Source organism: Chinchilla lanigera, unplaced genomic scaffold, assembly GCF_000276665.1.
Source record: "Chinchilla lanigera isolate Chin_1 unplaced genomic scaffold, ChiLan1.0 scaffold00024, whole genome shotgun sequence".
Taxonomy (NCBI): Eukaryota; Metazoa; Chordata; class Mammalia; order Rodentia; family Chinchillidae; genus Chinchilla; species Chinchilla lanigera.
The window spans coordinates 5364864-5384972 of record NW_004955425.1 but is presented as its reverse complement, the minus strand read 5'-3'; the positions used below and the strand labels follow the sequence as shown (position 1 = coordinate 5384972).

Genomic DNA, 20109 nt, shown 5'->3' with positions numbered 1-20109 from the left:
CATCCATCTCATATCCCTGTCATTTCCCCATTCTACACTTTTTCACAACACTGCAATCACATTGTGTCACAGAACCAGGGAGGGACTGTTTCAGCTTGAGTTTGCTAGAAAGGGAAGATCCTAACTAGCTCCCAAGGATTTCTCAACAAATAGTTTCCAGTTCTTTTTGTCACACAAGAAATATTTATCGCGCTCAAACACAGAACGCACTCTTGAGTGAATAGTCAATGAAAGGACATACTGACAGTTAGCGCACCCAGGACCGGCGGCCACCCTGGTGGTGTCCCCCCTCCCTGTCTTTGCTGTGGGGCTCGGGTCTGTGTGGTTTTCTTCCTGCATGGGGGGTGTGTAGGCCGCAGCTCTCCTGTCGGCTCATGTATGCCCTGGAGACATGGTCCAGTCTAGGAGGACTCTCCACTGGCATTTTCGGAGGCCGTGACACACAGGTGTTTCAGCAACCTCTGCTCTGGACTTCTTCCAAATGTGCAACTCATAGCAGAGCACAAGAAAACATCTGCCTCTGTAAATCTCATTTTCCAAGATGGATTCCTCGCGATGCATAACAAAGCAAGGCCACAGAGATAGAAGTGCATGGATCCCTCTGCAAATGGGAAGGGATCCAAGAAAAGGAGTGTGAGAGGAGAAGGAGAAGTAAGAGAAGAAATACATGCCACACACAGGACCTTAATGACCTAAATGAAGGTAGAGTTTATATAATTATACCTCCACTAATGATAGAAGGAAGTTCAACAGTATTAACACACAGTTACCTATCTCAAGATTCAGAAACCGTAATGATTACACTATTAAAGATATAGGGAGCTGGGAATGGGAATATGTAGGGAGAAAAATTTGTAAAATTCAAGAATGGCAGGTGAGGAATAAAGTGAGACAAAGCTACCTGCGAAGTAGTGGAAGTACATTTATATAATTTAGTTAATATAGGAAACACTGCAAAAATAGAAGAGGAAAGGAAGAAAGGGAGAAAAATATAGTGAATGAAAAATGTAAAAAAGGAGAAAAGAAAAATGCATAAGAAATGTAGAAAAAACAACAACAAGAATAATAAAGGACAATCGTTCCCCAAACTTGAAAATACTATTGAAGAAAAAAAAAAAAGAAAAAAGAAATCAAGGACAACAAAAAAAATTCTCAGTAATTTTGAAGGATTGGTTTCTGTCCAGGATCTGCCAGTGTATGGTCCAGTAAATCACAGTGGTTTTCCAGCTAGCCTCATAACACATGGGTTTGTGAGGTGCCCCCACTATTCCAGAGGCTCCTCTGTTAACTGCAGGCTATGGCAATGTCTAGGCCAAGACATGTCCTTGCTTACATTAGTAGGTAGGGGAGGCAATCAGACCTCAGATTTGTGTTGGATGTAGGCAGCAGGACAAGGGTTCTAGTACTTAATGCTGGTACTTCCAAACCCAGCCTTTTCTGAGAGTAACTCAGCCAGGCCGGGCTTCTCCTTTCTGACATACCCATGTTTATAGCAGCACCATTCACAATAGCTAAATCTTAGTAGTGGCCTATATGTCCATCAGTGGATGAATGGATAAAGAAAATGTGGTATGTATATACAATGATGTACTCTTTTGTCATAAAAAGATAAATTTGAGTTTTTTATAGGAAAATAAATACACCTTGAGACTATAAGGTTAGTGAAACAAATCTTACACACAAGCTTAAGTAGCACATGGTTTCTTTTATATGAGAAACCTAAATTATAAAGACCAAAATAAAAGATGGATAATAGGAAGCGGGGAAATAGATATTTCTTAAATGTGAAGGGGATCAAGAGAGGAAAGGAGTGAAAAGGAGGTGAAAAAAGGAATTAAGATGTGTCACACAACTACGAACACACTCAGCCAATTTATCTTTGACAAAGGGGCCAAATATGTTCACTGGAAGAAAGATAGCCTCTTTAATAAATGGTGTTGGAACAATTGGCTTTCCACATGCCAAAGACTAAAACTAGACCCATGTCTATCACCATGCACTAAACTAAAGTCAAAATGGATCAAAGATCTAAATATTTAAACAGAAATACTAAATCTGCTGGAACAGAAAGTAGGTAAAACTCTTACAGACATAGGGGTAAGCCAAAAGTTCATGAACAAAAACCAAACTGCATGGGAAATACTTCAAAGAATCAACATCTTATTGAAAAGTTTTTGCACATCAAAAGAAATCACCAACACAGTAAAAAGAAAACCCATGAACTGGGAAAAATTTTAGCCAACTGCCCCTCAGACAAAGGACTTTTATCTAGAACATATAAAGAATTTTTAAAAATCAGCAGGCCCAAATTCGAAGACCCAATACAAAAAGGGGCATCTGAGATGAACACACACTTCTCAGATGAAGAAATACTAAAGGTAGATAAATATATAAAAAAATGTTCAACATCATTAGTCATTCGAGAAATGCAAATTAAAACAACACTGAGATTCCATCTCACCCCAGAAAGAATGACTATCATCAAGAAATCAACTAATAACAAGTGCTAGAGAGGCTGTGGGGAGAAAGAAACCCTTTTCCACTGCTGGTAGGAGTGTAGATTGGTGCAACCACTGTGGAAATCAGTTTGGAGACTCCTCAGAAAACTAGGTCTAGAGGTCCCATTCAACCCAGCTATTCCCCTTCCGGGTATTTTCCTAGAAGATCTGAAAACATCATATCACAGCAATATATGTGCACCCATGTTCATAGTGGTGCAGTTCTTAATTGCTAAACTGTGGAAGCAACCCAAATGTCCATCCACTGAGGAATGGATAAAAAAATTGTGGTACTTTTATATAATGGAATATTACTCAGCTATAAAGAAAGATAAACTTGAGGCTTTTATAGGTAAATGGTCACAACTAGAGACCATACTCATAAGTGAAATAAATCAGACCTGCATATGTAAGAATCATATTGTCTTACTAGTATAAGACCTGAAAGAGTGAATAAAAACTAGGAGGTATGACAGACATTGTGAAACGAAAGGAAAATGCTCATAAGTAAACTGTAACTGGGATGTGGGAAAAGAGAAGGGAAAGAAGGGGAAATAATGTAAGTACATACATACAGGATAGTTAACATAGTTATAGTACTGTCTTCTATTGCTCTACAAAAGGAACAGTTAATGATTACTTGTTTGATCAATCTTGCATGTCTCTATTTGTTTTCTTGAGAAACCACCTGAAGATATCAATAAGTAATACAACAACCATTGTTAATTTCCTACAACTTTGTCTGTAACTCTGTATTGTTTGTATTGTTCTTATGCTGTTTTGTAAGTGGATGTCTGTTTGTTAATACGTTTTTCTTCTTTTATTTCTTAAAAATAAGTAAAAATAAAAATTTTTTTGCATAAGTGTTAAGTTTTAACACTCTCAAGCCTGCATTGCTCTCTATCACTACATCCCTTTTGGAATGCAGTTCAGGATAACAATCTCAGAAAGAGATGAGATTAGAACTGCAGAAGAGCAGGCATTATCTCCTATCATAAAGCTTCTAATTAAGTAGAGATTTTAAGGCACTTACCAAATTAGTATTCTTACTCTTTTATCCAATGCAGCAATATAAGTAAAAAATACATAAAGGTCCTGAGTTCTATTCCTGGTACCAAAAACCAAAAAATATATAATCCTATTCTAATCTTCTGTTTACTGTTTAAGAGGAAAATCTTGTAAAACAATTGGATTTCTCTATTTGGCTATATCCTATAACAAGAATCTTATAATTACTAGATGAAGACATGTTGAAAAAAGGAACACCTGGATACAGAGATATCATTAAGAAGCCTCCTGAAGGGTCTCCATTAAAGATGACAAAGGTGGTGGCAATGGAAGGGTAAGGAAATCAAGAATTCAAAAAATTTTTTTAGAAGTTTAATTCACTGGAAAAGAGACTGACAAAGAGGTTGGTATATCTACAGGTTCCTAAGAGAGGTTGCAGCATGTCTCTCTTTTCAAATTACACTTATGTATACTGTATACCTATGGAATGTTTCAGAGATGCAAGACTGGGAAATGACTGAAATGATCAATTGAAGTTTTTTTTTTTATAGCTCTGTTATCTGTGATTGAAATTCTAGGATAATAAATACGACCTATTTTAAAGTGAGTCACTATGACAATTATCTCATATTCTATCTCTTCTCCTTTCTACTGTAGGAGACGCTAATGTGCTAACCCTGGAATGCCCATCTTCCTCCATCATTCCAGTTGGACTGTCCCTTCCAACTTTGCTCAGATCCCAAAATATATTTGCATGAGGAATGTAACTCCTTCTTTACTCATGCTGAATGAGTTTTGCCTTTACTGAGACTAGCAACTTCACATCAGCAGATGCGTCCTACACTCCTTCATTTATTTGTCCTAAATCACAAGTTTCCATCTTTTGAGTCATTTCTCTTCATTCCTAATTTTATTCTTTTTCTTCATCTTCACGTTTCACTCATTCTTATGATACACATTTTGGGCAATGTTTTTCATGAAGGATCCCTTAAGAAAATAAATAACATAAGGGAAGCCCTTGAAGGGTTAGATCATTAAGATAAAGGGTAATTTTAGAGTTCCAATTTGATAAAAGGGGCTCAGCCAAGCAATAAGGCTTAGCATTAAGGTGTTCCAAATTGTTAAATATTCAAATTTAATTTTGGAAATGTTATGATCATGGAGTATGCACCAAGCAAATATACATTTCCAATTAACCATATTATATCATTTTCCATGAGCTGAATTTTAATGTACTTCACGGCAGTTTTAGTCTCTGAGTAACTGGCAATATTTCTTGTTACTAGAGTGAAAGACCTCATCAGCATTTTCAATTTTATTACAAATTTTAAATCATCAATAAAATTTTAAAAGTAAACACAAGTTTACAGAAGAAGGGAAAGAAGAGGAAAACATGTACATTCCTATCTATTTTATCCAAGAAAGAAAGTCACATTCTCTATAAAGATAAGACTGAACTGGGCATTTTGAATATGTGTTCTTAAGATAAAACAAATGGTCCTACAAGTTAAGAGAACATGTTACTGAAAGACAATTTTAGTGCTAAAAGTTTTTCATCAAATAAGTCTTTTTTTTTTTTTTTTGTACTGAGAATTGAACTGGGGGCTATCACACTGAGTTATATCCTCAGTAGTTCATTTTAAAAATTTTTTTATTTTGAGACAGGGTCTTACTATTCAGTTGTTCAGTCTGGGTTCAAACTTGTCATCCTCCTACCTACTACAGCACTGAAATTACAGGTGTCCATCACATCCAGGATTAAGGAAGTCTTGAAATGAAACTATGTAATTGGTTCCTTTACTGGAATCTTAGTTGCATGGATTTTACTTTATTTCATTTATGCAAACATTCACTAGCTTACTAAAATATTATGCAACTATTTTTATGAGGCTGATACTATGTTAGGTATATGAGATACAAAAGTGAAGAGTGTGGAAGATCCCTCTTACTGTGGAGTTAATGGTCTAAGGGCAAAGAGATATACAATCATAAATTTATTCACTTATTGATTCATGCTTATTGAGTCCTATCATGTGTCAGGCATTGTTCTAGGCACTGGCAAAATAGTAATTCCTGAAACTGACGAAAACCCCTGTCCTCAAGGAAATTTTTGTGGTAAGTGCTACAGAAGAAAACCTCAGGCTGCTACGGGAACTATTCAACATATGCCCCACAGCTACTTTTGGATATTCCTCGAAGATGGGGTTGGAAAACTGACACCTGCTCTTGTTTCCTTCAGAGCAAGTTCAGGCTGTGTTAAATTGGAAAGTGTGGGGGCTGGGGATTTAGCTCAGCGGCAAAGCGCCTGCCTGGCAAGCGCAAGGTCGTGAGTTCGGTTGCCGGTACCGGAGAAAAACCAAAACCAAAACCAAAACAAAACAAAAAAAAAAAATTGGAAAGTGTGAGATTGATGCATAGAAACTTACTTATGAGAAAATTGGTACAAAAAGCTGCTAAGTTTTATATTAATGATCTACTGATCACTGTCCTAAGTTCTCTAGAGAGAACCTCTCTACATTTCAAAACAAAATGACAAGAATTAACAGTGGTTGTTATATTACATATTGTTACTGTCCTAGAATAGGCATAGGGTGTTCATGCTGAGAAAACCCTAGTCTGGAGGCAATTCTGTCTTCCTGAAGTGGGATCATATGAGCACAATGGCAGGAAGCTGTTTGTGAACTGAGTTGACTCAGAAGACTCAAGAGAATATCTGCTTGCTTGCTGCCTGCAGTCCTGTGAAAGATGGACTACTTTACTAATGCTACCTCATTCAACTAGTCCTGGAGAGAAGCCAGAATAGAAAATTCCCCCTTATCATGCTTTACACAAGAGCTCTCAGCTTGCAAATCTACTTTCAGAGGGAAAAATGCCCTACATTATTTTTCACTGACATCTGAATGTCAAAAGAACCTATATGAATTTAAGAGGATGTTGCAATTTGAAAAGGGGCTCTCAACTAAACAACTAAACCAGATAACTCAAATGGATTCAGAAATAGTAGAAGAAACAGAAGAGTAACTTAAAAGTCATAAGAACTCTCAAGTATTTGTACAAAACAATTCCTAAAACTTCAAATATGATTTCAAATTTCAAAATTCAGTAGAAAGCCTGAAGAAAAACATTATTGGAAAAATATTATTTGGAAGATCAATGAGGGAATTATCTTACAACATAGCCAAGATACAAAGAAATAAAAATAATGAATAAAAAATTAACAAAAATAGAGGGTAGATTTTGTGTATGGCATTTCATAAGGAAAGAAAGGGACAGAGATTGTTGATTATAAGATAGTCAAATAAAACTTTCCTGAGTTAAGAAAGACTTGGAATTTTTAAGCAAATGTGTTTTCTGTGAAACATGAATCTATCACCTACAAGATTTCTGAAATCCAAAGAGAAGTATTTTTATAAGCTTTTCAATAGAAAGATTCAATTACTGTACTATAGACTAATTTAAAAGTTCTTATGAATAGAAAGTGTCCTCTGTTGATATTTTTAAGTAACTCTGGTGTAGCACACACACATACACATACGTACACACACATATGCACACATGTTTTTAACAAATCCATGGTGATAGAAAGTGATTACTGGATGGCTGAGGCTAGGAGAAGAAACAAGGAATGTCTACAAATGGGCACAAAAGATTTTTTTCAAGGTTAGTATTTTTTGTGTTTTAAAGAGAATAAAAAGAGAACAATAACAAAATAACAACATAGACAAAAATAAAACAGAGCAAAAACAATAAAAGTGATACAGGGTTTCAAAACAAAATGACAAGAATTAACAGTGGTCATTATATTACATATTGTTATTTTCTCAGATTAAAGAAAATAAAAAATTTATAAAAAAAATTAGAAACAATACAGAGTTTCACTAGACAAGATGGTAAGAACTCACTAGTGGTTGTTATATGGCATATTGTTATCTTCAAATTAGTTGTTCAGATTACCACATATAAGCATGCAAATTTGGCCAAAAAAATGAATTAAGCACTAACTGTTCCCTTCAATAAACCATTAGACATCAGCAGTACAGTTGTCCCAGCTATCTTCCTATATATATAGTTTCCCTTCCTTCTTTCTTTCTTTTCCTCCTTTCCCTCATCCCAGTTGTTCCTTCCTTTGAACAATTTCTTTTTTTTTTTTTCCTGTACTGGGAATTGAACTCATGACCTTGCACTTGCATGGCAGGCACTATGCCGCTGAACTAAAATCTCAGCCCCTTTGAGCAATTTTTATCCCTTTCATTATATCTATTGTGTGTTTTGGGTTTTATTTATCCTTTCAGGTTCTAATACTAGGGAGGCAATACAATGTTTACACATGTGGGTCCAACTTATTTTACTTACAAGTATGGTCTTTAGTTGTATCCATTTACCTATAAAAGCCTCAAGTTCATCTTTTTCATAGCTGAGTAATACTCTATTATATAAAAATATCACATCTTTTTTATCCATTCCTCAGCTGATGGGCATGTGGGTTGTTTCTGAGATTTAGCTATGACAAACTGTGCTGCTATACACATGGGTGCATATAAAAATATGGAACGCTTCACGAATTTGTGTGTCATCCTTATACAGGGGCCATGCTAATCTTTTGTGTATTGTTCCAATTTTAGTATATGTGCTGCCAAAGCAAGGACAAGATCTTTTTCTACGGTGTTAGAAATGTTTTAAAACTGGATTGTACTGAGTGTTACATAATTGTGTAATTGTGCACAGTAACTGTTAAAAATATAAGAATTATCATCAGAACCTGTCCAGAAGAACATGGGGGAAAATTCAAATTTGTGCAGAGAATATATGGAAGGAAGCCCAAACACAATTTATAATTAGCACAAGTAGGAAATTTGTGGCCACATTTTCTAAAAAAAAGAAAAAAAATCACATTAACATAAGACTTGCAATCTGCAGCATTGGAAGCTACAAGATAGTACAACAATGCTTATAGGCAATTGAGAGAAAAGCTCCGTGATCCAAGAATGTCAAGTGAAATTTGGAATATCATTTATATGCAAGAGCACAAGAAAAATTTTGAATGTTCAAACATTTATAAATATATCCTCAATGTTCCCTGCTATCAGAAAGCAATGTCAAAAGAACATAGAGCCAGAACTTACATATCAAAATAGAAAGAGATGACTTGAAAATAAGAGGTGAGAGAAACTGAACAAAAAATACAAGAACTGAAACTACCTAAAGCCCCACAGCTTAACTTAACCATTCCAACAAATTTTTGCCTAACAAGGTAAAATTAAAAATAATTTAAGAATTATTTCTGATTTTAGGAGCTTTCTGAAAATCTTTTTATAAATGAAAGCTAGTCATTTAGCCTCATCAGAATAAACGGCCCGTTTCCAGAATAATTCAGCGCTTCACAAGGCTTTTTCCAGTGATTATCCCCCAAGGCTGGTTCACCAGGCCCAACAATCCTAAACTTTGCCCCATTCTAAAGTTTGTCCAGGGGCTGGGGATTTAGCTCAGCGGCAAAAGCGCCTGCCTGGCAAGCGCAAGGTCGTGAGTTCGGTTCCCGGTACCGGAGAAAAACCAAAAAAAACCCCCCAAAAATAAAAAAATAAAGTTTGTCCAACCCCAACCAGGCCCCTATACTGCACAATGATCAACCCATTTTAAAACTAGATGCCCCAAAGCATACAAATAATCCCCCCTTGACTACCTATTCTGAGCCATTCTTAAGATCCTGTGAAGACAGCAGTCTCTCTTACTACAAAAAACAATAAACTTCGTTAAGATTAATTAGACTCTTTTGTTATTTTGGAAGAATTAGCAGTTGGCAAAGGTTATTAATATAAATCTGAAGTAATCAAGACTAATGAATCTAGCAACATAAGCAAATTTCATACAACAAACACCATAAACAAAGTCAGTAGACAATTGACAAGCTGCTAGAAAATATTTTCCATATATATCACAGTAAGAGGGCTAGTATGTCCAATATATAAATAATCCTTAAAAATCGAGAGATAGCTGGGCATGGTGACATATGTTAGGAGTTCCAACTACTTGGGAGGTTGAGGCAGGAGGATCATGAGTTTGAAGCCACTCTGGGCAACTTAAGTAGAGCCTATTGGGGGAGGAGGGAGGACAAGGATAAAATGCTCAGTAGAAAATGGGAAAAAAGAAAATTCACACACACACCCCTACACATACAAATGGTTTCAACAAATCCATGGTGATTGAAAGTGATTACTGAGTAACTGAGGCTAGAAGAGGAAACAAGGAATGTCTGAGAAATAGGCACAAAGATCTTTTTCTACAGTGTTAGAAATGTTTTAAAACTGGATTGCACTGATAGTCACATAATTATGTAAGTATATTAAAAAAATCATTGAATTTTACATGTAAATGGAGAAAAAGATGGGTAGTAATGATCATAGGAAAGTGACATACTTTGAATATTTCTCATATGCAGAGCTCCACTCTTAGACTATTGGTAATATTTCACCTCCAAAAATAAGTGAATTTTATGGTATGCAAAAAGTCACTTCTCAATAAGGCTGTTTAAAAGTTGACCCTTAAATGTATACCTATAAAGGTAAATTCACTCCTAATTAGAGAAAAAAAAAGTAAAACACACTGAAACATGCATACATATGTTTACCATGTGCGATTCACAATAGCTTAACTCCCAAAACAACTTAAATGCCCATCAAAAGACAGATACAGAAAATATGACATATATATACAAGATGGAATTTTACTGACCCGTAAAGAATAAATTCATATCATTTGTAGGAAAATGGATGGAACTTGAGATCATAATGTTATGTGAACTATGCCAGACACAGAATATTCAATACTGTTTGTTTTATATGAGAAATCCAAAATATAAAGCAAGAGTAAACTAAATGGGAGATAGCAGGAAATGAGGAAGCAGACTTTCAGAGATGGGGAAGGAAATGAGAGGAAGGGAGGAAGGAGGAAAGTGGATGAAAAATACCCATTTCCCAAAATGACTGTAATTATGTATTGCAAACACATACTAACAAAAAATAAAATAAATAAATAATTTAAAACCTCACGGAGATGGTATTTCTCACCTATCATATTGGTAAGAATCAAAATAAAACTTTAATTTTGAAGACCTTGAGAAAACTATCATTGAGAATGTAAACTGGTACAATTCTTTTGGAAGAAAGTTGACAATACCTAACAAAAACCTTCATCGCTACTTCCCTTTAACTCAGTTTTTCTGCTCCTAGAATCTATCCTTAAGGTACGCTATCCAACAATATGAAAACACATGTGTGTAAGTTTTTGTATTAAAACATTGTTTATAAATGCAAAATATTGCAAACCATCTAAATGTGCAATTATGTAAGAGTGATTTTGATGATATCTGTATATAAAAGAATGGCTTTTAAAAAACTGTAATAATCCAAACAACAGAGTATTAAACATTTGTAAGAGCAATGAAGATATCTATGAACTTGGTGAGATGTGCAGGGTATATTTGTGCATGAAAAATGAAGTACAGAAGATTAAAGTATACTGTGTTCCTAACAGAAAAAAAGAGTATATAAGAAAATACACACTGATCCACTGAAATAAGGAAAACATTCTGGGAAGCTAAACCAGAAACTGATGAGATTGATGAGATGAGTTATCTCTGGAGGGTCAGTAGAATCAGAATAGAAAAACAAAGAGCTGAAATGGGTAGTAAAGATTACAGTAAAGTGACACATTTGGAATACTTCTACTATGCAGAGCTCTATCTCATAGACCATGATAATGTTTCACCTCCAAAAATAAATAATTAAAACTAGTCAGGATGATGGGGTGGGAAGACCCAAAATGGAATATAAGCAGTAACTAATAAGTCTAACTGTATTGCAAATAACACAGTCACACTAAAGGGGATAAGAAATGAAAAAAAAAATAATTTAAGCAACCTGGAACACTCTACACAAATAGTGTACTTTAGTTAGTATACTTAGATATGCTTTAAGAATTCAGAAATTATGTATGTACAAAGGTTAAGTAACTAAGTAATACAATGCTAGATAATGAAGGCCAGTTTTCTCTCAGAAACAGGATTAAAATAGGGAAATGGAGAATAATACAAACCCTTGCTGGGCTGAAACAAGAGAAGAGGTGTCAGTATGAATCTATAAATATATATTCAGTGGTGTACCAGTAGCAATGAGCACAAATATCTTGCAGATCTTAATTTCTAAATATCATTCTCCAGTGAAAAGAGCAAGACAGGGCTTCTTAGGGAAATACTAATTCCAGGAAGCCTGAGGCAGAGCGAATATGAGTTTAAAATAACTTCTTGTGCCAGGTAGAGAAATGTTCACAGAAGGATGGGGACCCTGTCTAACAGGCATAGGAGCCAACTTAGAAGAGTTCTAAATGCCCAAATCTGATACAGTTTGAGCAATAAAATAATTATATGAGCAGGATATATAACTCATTGAGTCTGTGAGTTCAAACTGACAAAAATACCTAACTGAACAAATAAACACATGGGGAAGAAATGATGGCTCTTATGTATGACACAATTTCAATCTGTAAGTATTGAACATATAATTCAACCTAAAACTCACCTTTAGGAAAAAACACACAATAATATTCGTTGTATTCAAGAATAACCTATGCTCAGGAGACTAACACAGGAGGATTGCCATGAGTTCAAGGCCAGCCTAGGCTACACAGTGAGTTCAAAACCAGCCTGCACTACAAAGTGAGACCCTGTCTGAAAAAACAAAAACAAATAAAGAATTATTGATGGATGACAAAGATAATAACCAGCAGTGTAAAGAGAAGCAGTATATCTTGCGTAATCTTAAGATATCTCCTTCAAAGATACTCATGAGTTATAAAGGGAAAAAAGAGTAACTTTACAGCAGCTATATATAGCCGATTTAAGAAAGCTTTATTTAACTCAAAGACCCAACTATTTTCTTCTATATGTTTGAGAAATTTGTAAGTTTTGGTTTTATATTTAGTTCTTTTTTTCCTTTTTGGGTTGGAGTCTTGCTATGTTGCTCCGTCATGATCTTTTGCCTCAGCCTCCCAATCACCTAGAATGATAGGCATGTACCAGCACACCCAGCTTTATATTTAGTTCTATGGTATGTTTAGAGTTTATTTTTGTATATATTGTGTGGTGGGCAGAATGATGACCTCCCCAATAATGTCTATGTCTTAACCCCTGGAGCCTATGGACATATTTCCTTACATGGGAAAAGGAACTTTGGCAGATATGGTTAAGGTTAAAGATCTGAGGTGGGGAAAATTATTCTGGATTATTTTGGTGGACCCAATGTAATTACATGAGTCTCTAAAAGCAGGGGACTGGGCCAGGAAGATATTCAGCAGCACAGCGCCTTCCGGGTAAGCACAAGGCCATGAGTTTGATTCCCAGTACCAAAAAAAAAAAAAAAAAGCAGGGGACTTTTCTTGTCTAAAGCAGAGACATGTGACATTTGAAGAAATATCAAAGATGAGACTTTACAACTTTAAAGAGAAAGGAAGGGGACCATAAGTCAGTATTAGCTGAAATGTCCGATATTTAAAGTTTTAAGCAACTGAAATGTTCATTATCTCATGCTACACCTTATGATATTTGTATAATACATAAGAGTTTAAAAAATCTGTAGTAACTGGAAACATTAACCTTTGATCAATTTGCAACAGTTTTAAAACAATTTAAAGAACATTGCTAAACAAGTAAAGCAGCACTGACTGAAGAGAATTACAAAGAAAAAGACTGAAATATTAGGAAAAAATTTTAATGCATTCTTTCTACTGTTTATTTTCTTATGTATATTTTGTTGGTATTTTTAAAATTATGAGTCAGGTATATCATTACAACAGGAAAGCAAAAACAACACAGAGGACATCACAATTCCACCTATAGGTCACAGAACTTAACGCCTGGTACTGTTTCTTTCTCCAACACAAATTCACTCATCCTCTGAATAGAACCATCCTTAACCCTAAAGACCTTTGTGACCCTGCCACTGGAGCCTTCATGTCATTAGTTTCTAAGTTCCAAAGCTTAAGGAAGGAAGGAAAGGCTGAAGCCTCTAGAAAGAGCAGAGCAGAAAGAGGTGAGATGCCTGAAGTGAAGCTTTCTACCTCACAAATTCGCTTTGGGTGACTCTGCTGTATTATGCTATCTAACACAGCCATGCTGAGCAGACTAGCACCTTATCACTTCACACTTTCCTCCCCGCCTCTGTCCTGTGACATTTAAAATTTTCCTTAAACCTGAGTTACTCCAGTTATTGTTCATGCCAAGAAAAGATACCTTATCACTGGGATTTGGTCTGAGGCCCAAAACTCTACTGTAGTCTTCACTCCAAGTATTATAAACCAAGAAAGCCTTTATTTCTTTTTAAATATTAGCCATCCCTCAACTACACCAATTTCTCCCTCCTCCCGGCCCCTGCTAACCTCTAATCTACTGTCAGTATGAATCTGCCTATTTTAAATGTCTCATAAAAGTCATATCCTATATAGTATTTATCCCTTGTGTCTGGCTCATTTCACCTGGCACATTGTTTTCAAGGTTCATTTGTGTTATAGCATGTATCAGTGCTTCAGGATTTTTATGGCTGAATAGTATTCCACTGCATGTATATACCACTTTTTGTCTATCCATTTATTTGTTGATGAGTACTTGGATTATTTCTATCTTTTTAGTTATTGTGAATAATGCTTCTATAAATACTGGTATAAATATTGGTATCTGTTGTGTTCTATTTGGGGATATACATCAAGGAGTGAACTTGCTGGGTGGTAAATCTGTTTAACTTTCTGGGGAATCACCAAACTGTATTTCACAGTGACTGCACCATTTTACTAGGGCTTTTATTTCCCCACGTCTTCACTAACACTAGTCTTGTTCTTTTGATGGCAGTCCTACTGGTAGGTAGGAAGTGGTACTTTCTTGTGGTTTTGGTTAGTATTTTCTCATGTGTTTACTGATCATTTACATATTTTTAAGAAAAATGTCTGAATTTAATTTCCCAGGATTTTGGTGAGGACTTTTGCATTTATACTCTTAAGAAGTATTGACTCATAGTTTTCTTCTCATGTCTTTGTCTGCTTATATTATTAGAGTAATTCTGGTTTCATAGATGAGTAAGGAAATGTTCTACTCTCTTTTCAAAAATTTGAGAAGTATTAATTCTTTTAGTATTTGCTAGAAATCACCAATGAAGTCACTTGGCCCTGGGGTTTTTCTTTGTTGGGAAGTTTTTGATTGGTCATTCAAATCTCCTTGCTATTTTCTCTTTCATCTTAAATCCGTTTTGTTTCACTTTTTTTTTTTTTTTTTTTTTTTTTTTTGGTTTGAGACAGGGTCTGGCTATGCAGTTCTGGCTGGCCTTGAACTCACTTTGTAGCCCAGGCTGTCCTCGAACTCGCAATGATCCTCCTGCCTCAAACTCTGGAGTGCTGGGATTACAGGCGTGCGCCACCACACCTGGGTTTCTTAAATCAGTTTTGTAGTTTGTAGATGTCTATGAATTTGTCCTGTTTGCCTGGGTTATCCAACTTGTTGACATACAGCTGTTCACAGTATTTTCTTAGACTCTTTTCATGACTCTATAGTAGTATCCCTTTTTATTATTTTAGTATCTGAATATTCTTTTCTCCTAATCTAGCTAAAGATCAACTTCATTGATCTTTTTAAAGAACAAACTTTTGGTTTTATTGATTTTCTCCATTTTCTTCTATTTTATATATTTTTTCTGCCTGTAATCTTTATTTCCTCCCTCTTTATGACCTCTTTATGAGTTTAAGCTCAACTAGGTATACAATATTCAGTAATTTTTTTCCTCAAATGCCAAAAATGTAACAATGTATTTCTAGTGTCACCAAAGAAAAGCCCGTTTGTTAGATTTTCTGTTTAATATTTGTGAATAGCTTTGATATAATTTACAGTAGGATATTATATTCTTATGGAGATATTTAGAAAAGACAAGAGTTCATTTGTAGTTACCACTCTAGACTGAATATTAAAGCTATTTTCCAGCCTGCAGGACTTTGGGAGACTGAAAGAGAATAATACCATGGACCTCCTAGGTATTTATAGGAAAACTTAAAATAAATTCTCTCATTTTAGATCACTGTGTTATCAGAAGACATATCAGCCTACAGAAAACGAGCATAGTGAGAACTTGGTGATGTCCCATGAATGCTGATTTTTCCTCTAGAGAAAAGAGTATGGATCTAAGTGATATCAAGCCTATAAAGTGGGTCCCACAACTCTCCTGTGTGACCCAAGTGTTCTCCAGATTGGGTTTTAAGCATATATTCTGAAAAGTGGCCTTTCTTTGATTTTTTTTTTTTTTTTAAGACAGGATCTTACTATGTCAGTTCAGGCTAAGCTTGAACTCACTATGTTGCCCAGACTGGCCTTGAAACTGTAGCAATCTTTCTGCCTTAGCCTCTTGAGAGCTTGGATTACATATGCACACCATCACGCCCAGTTTCTTTGATTTTTATTTGCCCTACCTGCCTAGCTTCCTACTTTCCCTTGCCCGCTTGCATGGTTGACCTAGATCGCGTCCATCACCACCCCACCCACCTACTTCCAAACTCCCTATGCCTCCTATGCTCCATAAACCATGACTGATGTCCGGGTAGTTGTCTCTCCTTGCGTGTGTCTCTCTCATTTTAAAAACAAAGTTTTTTCAAGATTATATTTAAATTTATTGGCATCTCTCTGATGTCAGTCTCTTTCATCTCTCCAAACCACTAAAGACATCTACAGAGTCTGCCAAAAAAATGTATACACACTTCAGGAAAAGAAAAACTTGTATAAATATTTTAAAACTAAATTTATTCAGATATCATGAGACTCATATAAGTTACCTTTGTCCTCTACAATTACAAGACGTGCTCAAACTGGTGGCCATTAGCTTCAGACATTTGTTAGTATAGCGAACTGCTTCGCTAACCTTAGTCATTGAGATTGTCACACATGCATTTTCAATTTCTTCTCTAAGGGCCAGCAGCGTAGTAGATTTTCTGCAATATAGAACATCCTCTCGGGTCCCCCAGGTTGGGAAAAAGGAAAAGAAAATAGAGGTACAATCTCAAGAGGACAGGTTTATTTTTATTTTTTATTTTTGGTTTTTCTCCGGTACCGGGAACCGAACTCACGACCTTGCACTTGCCAGGCAGCCGCTTTGCCGCTGAGCTAAATCCCCAGCCAGGAGGACAGGTTTATTTCAGAACAAATCTGAGAGGGACTGCACTGGCACTAGAGACCAGACCAGCTAACTCTCATACAGGCTATAAGGTCTTTAAAGGGTCATGAGCATAAAAAGGGGGGCTGTGGAAGGAAAAACATCACAATGGGACTTTCAAGGGAGTTCAGTACAAAGAAGTTGTGGCTAACTAGGGATAGGACTTGAGAACACACAAGCAGTTGCAAGTTGTTTGTCAAGAGCAGGGCTGAACAATGATTGGGAATTACAGGGTGTAGCTGTGCTTACTGGGCCTTAATAATGCATGATGATACAGCTGCAGCATGTGTAAAAGCACAGCAGTGGGAAGGGATTTAAAGTGGTCTCTGCTCAGACTAGGATGGCGGTGGTCAGATTCCTTTACTCCTTATGAGGGTAACACCGTCTATTGAAAAACATCACACTATTTTTCTTTTTCCTGAAGTGTATATACACTTTTTTGGCAGACTCTGCATTAAAAACAAAATGTCTTAATTTATTTTAAGAACTGAATGGAGAAATTGCTGAGTGAGCTGGGGACTTTCAGGGGCTGGAAGGAGGGATCCACAGAGTAGTGGAAGGGAAGAAGTTAGTGAAGCATAAGTGTAGGAGCAGAAGTGTGGAGTGAGGACTTCCTAGCACTCACCTTTTTTACACACTTAATTTTAAATTATTTGTAACGTATAACTTGCCTTGTTTAAACTTCCTTAGTTTCATATCTAAAGCATTTCATGTAATCAATAAAAACTACTGTGCCATCTTCAAAATACCAGTTTTAATCATTTTATGCGATAATGCCATCTCTTTTCCTTCCAGATCATTTTCTGTGCCAGTTTCATTATTCTTTCAACTCAACAGAATCTTCAATCCAAAGACCCTGCTAAGTGTTCTAAGTACTGGCTATTCTTTTCCCAGTATTTGCTCTTTCCAAGAACCAAAAAAAAGTAAAATCCAAAACTTTTAGAAATTCCCCAGCAGACTGTCCCTCATATTTCCTCTCTCTCTCCCCAACCCCACCCCATGCTGGGGGTTGAACACAGGGCCTTTGAACTGGGCTACATCTCAGCCCTTTATTTTGCATTTTATTATTGAGACAGAGTTAGATTGCTAAACTGCCTAGGCTGGGCTCAAACTTGTGATCTCCAGCCTCAACCTCCCAGAGCGCTGGAATTACAGGCATGTACCACAACACCTGGCTTGTACCTCATATTTCACTGGTTAGAATTGCGTTATAAGCTCTTTCCTAAGCCAAAATTAGTAAGAAAAATATAATTATCAAGACTAATTTAAACTAATCAATATTTTCTTCTCAGGAGGTGACAGAATGACCTTCTTAAAATATAAATAAAAACACACTGACTCCTCAAAAAAGTGAAGAATAACTGCTGGTGGTCATCCAATAGTAAGCGCAAATTTATCCTTTTGGCCCCATCTACAAATGACATCTTTGGAAGTTACTGTTCACTCATCAGCATTATGTTAGTTATGAGGAAAAGAAACACAGGGGTGGCCTTGTTTCCCGCTGCTCACGTTGTGGAACTGGTATTACTAAATACTTGTTCAATGACTTTAGGTGAGGCATCTAAGCTCTGTCTCCAGTTCTACAGCCACAACATGATATAAACATTGTTCAAAAACACCAGAGATATCTGGAAATATAAAATGAGATAATTACACAGCATATATGCAAAATATCATTTCCATATTTTAGCTTCCTACACTGCCTGTTTCTATTTTCATTTGTTCATAATTATACACCTGTTCAACAAATAATTCACACAGCTGCTGACAGTTGACGAATATTTTCAACATGATCTCTGCATCTAAAGTATTAACCCATGAATTATTTAGCAGCATCTGCTTATCTCTTGGAATACAGAATCAGACAAGACACTATAGGAAGTAAGACAGGAAAGTTGAGGTGGGATAATAAAGGGTATGGTTTGTGGAACCATTGTGTTTGTTTCTATGAGAATGTAAACTTTCCTGATACTAAGTGGCTGCAACAAAGGATATGAGATCACAGGGTCCTATACCAGTTTTCTGGCTTAAGCTTTGTTTGGACGTTAATACTTATGTATAATATAGACAAGGCAACTCAATTCACAAAAGATGTGTTTATATTACAACAAAACTGAATAAAAACTAAAAGATTGGTTTCTGCATGGAATATTGAAAAAACAGAAATTGACATTCATGGACTAAGTAGAACACTGTTTTCCTGCGATAATTTCTCTATTCTTTGGAAAGATAAGGTGACACTGATGGTTATAAAGTAAGCTAATCAAGCCAGGTGTGGTGGCACATACCTGTGTTTCCAGCACTTAGGAGACCAAGGCAGAAGGATGGCTGTGAGTTTGAAGTCAGCCTGGGCTACTCTGAGTCTGAGGCCAGCCTGAACTACATGGCAATACCCCGACTCCTAAAACCAAAAACAAATACAGTACATAAATAAATAGAATCAGTTGTCCTATGATCTAATGGCTTGAAGAGATTTTCCAATTTTGAAAAACTAACATTTTAGAGAAAAAGATGCTGAAACAATTGTAATCATTTATGACTGCTTTCAAAAATATAAAAGAAATTTTTAAAAACAAGAGTTGGAAACTCATTATTTGTCTTTATGGTAGGCTAACAATACACTATGGATTAAAGGGACTTCTGGAGGAAATTATGTTGCTAAAGAACAATGCCAATTTGTGCAGAAAAATCACTTAAGAACAGGACTAGAAAGTTTATAGCTATTAAATGGCAATTGCAAAGATTATAAAGAATTTCAGTAACTGAAACCTCTCATAATTTTATATCTGGTTTCTCACATAGTTCTTTGGATGATTCAGAACAACTTTTGATGGGAAAGAAAAATTACCAATATCAATGTCCTAAGATGTGTCAGGACACCAAAGAGCTCTGTCAATGCAAAATACCTCTGTTGGATAGATATTATCATGAGACAGACTCCAAAGAGGTCTAAAGCAGAGATGGGAAACTGACTCACCTTTCTCAATGAGTGGGTTAAAGGTTTGCTGACTTTCAACACAGAAAAAGAATTTTCAGGATGTATCTGTGAGAAGCATCGAGGGATTTATTGGACAGAAATTTAAAAGTCCACACTCAGAGAAATAAGAGTGCAGGCCCTTAAGGTGAATACAGTGTTGCGAGTTTGAGGGTATCCTGATAATAGGTTACCTGGGATGTATGTTCTAGGGTTTGTAGGATTTTTCTGATTTGGTGCATTATGTTAAAATGCAAAACATTTACTGTGTTTAAATCTGAGATATGCTGTCCTCTTAATAGTGCATCTTGCCCTGAGGTTGGAGGTTGGTTATAGGCAACACCATTTATAGATGAAAGGCACAGGTCCAGAGTCTAGTTTACAGGCTTTTGTCTTT

At 35.9% G+C, this 20109-nt stretch overlaps 1 long non-coding RNA gene across 1 annotated transcript in view; it reads right to left on the bottom strand.

Moving 5' to 3' along the window:
* Window positions 1-19067, bottom strand: part of LOC106148634 — a 33367-nt gene extending 14300 nt beyond the window's left edge. The window contains exon 1 of the long non-coding RNA XR_001234270.1: window positions 19027-19067. This is a non-coding gene — a long non-coding RNA (uncharacterized LOC106148634). The remainder of the gene's footprint in view (window positions 1-19026) is intronic.
* Between the last annotated feature and the right edge of the window lie 1042 nt (window positions 19068-20109).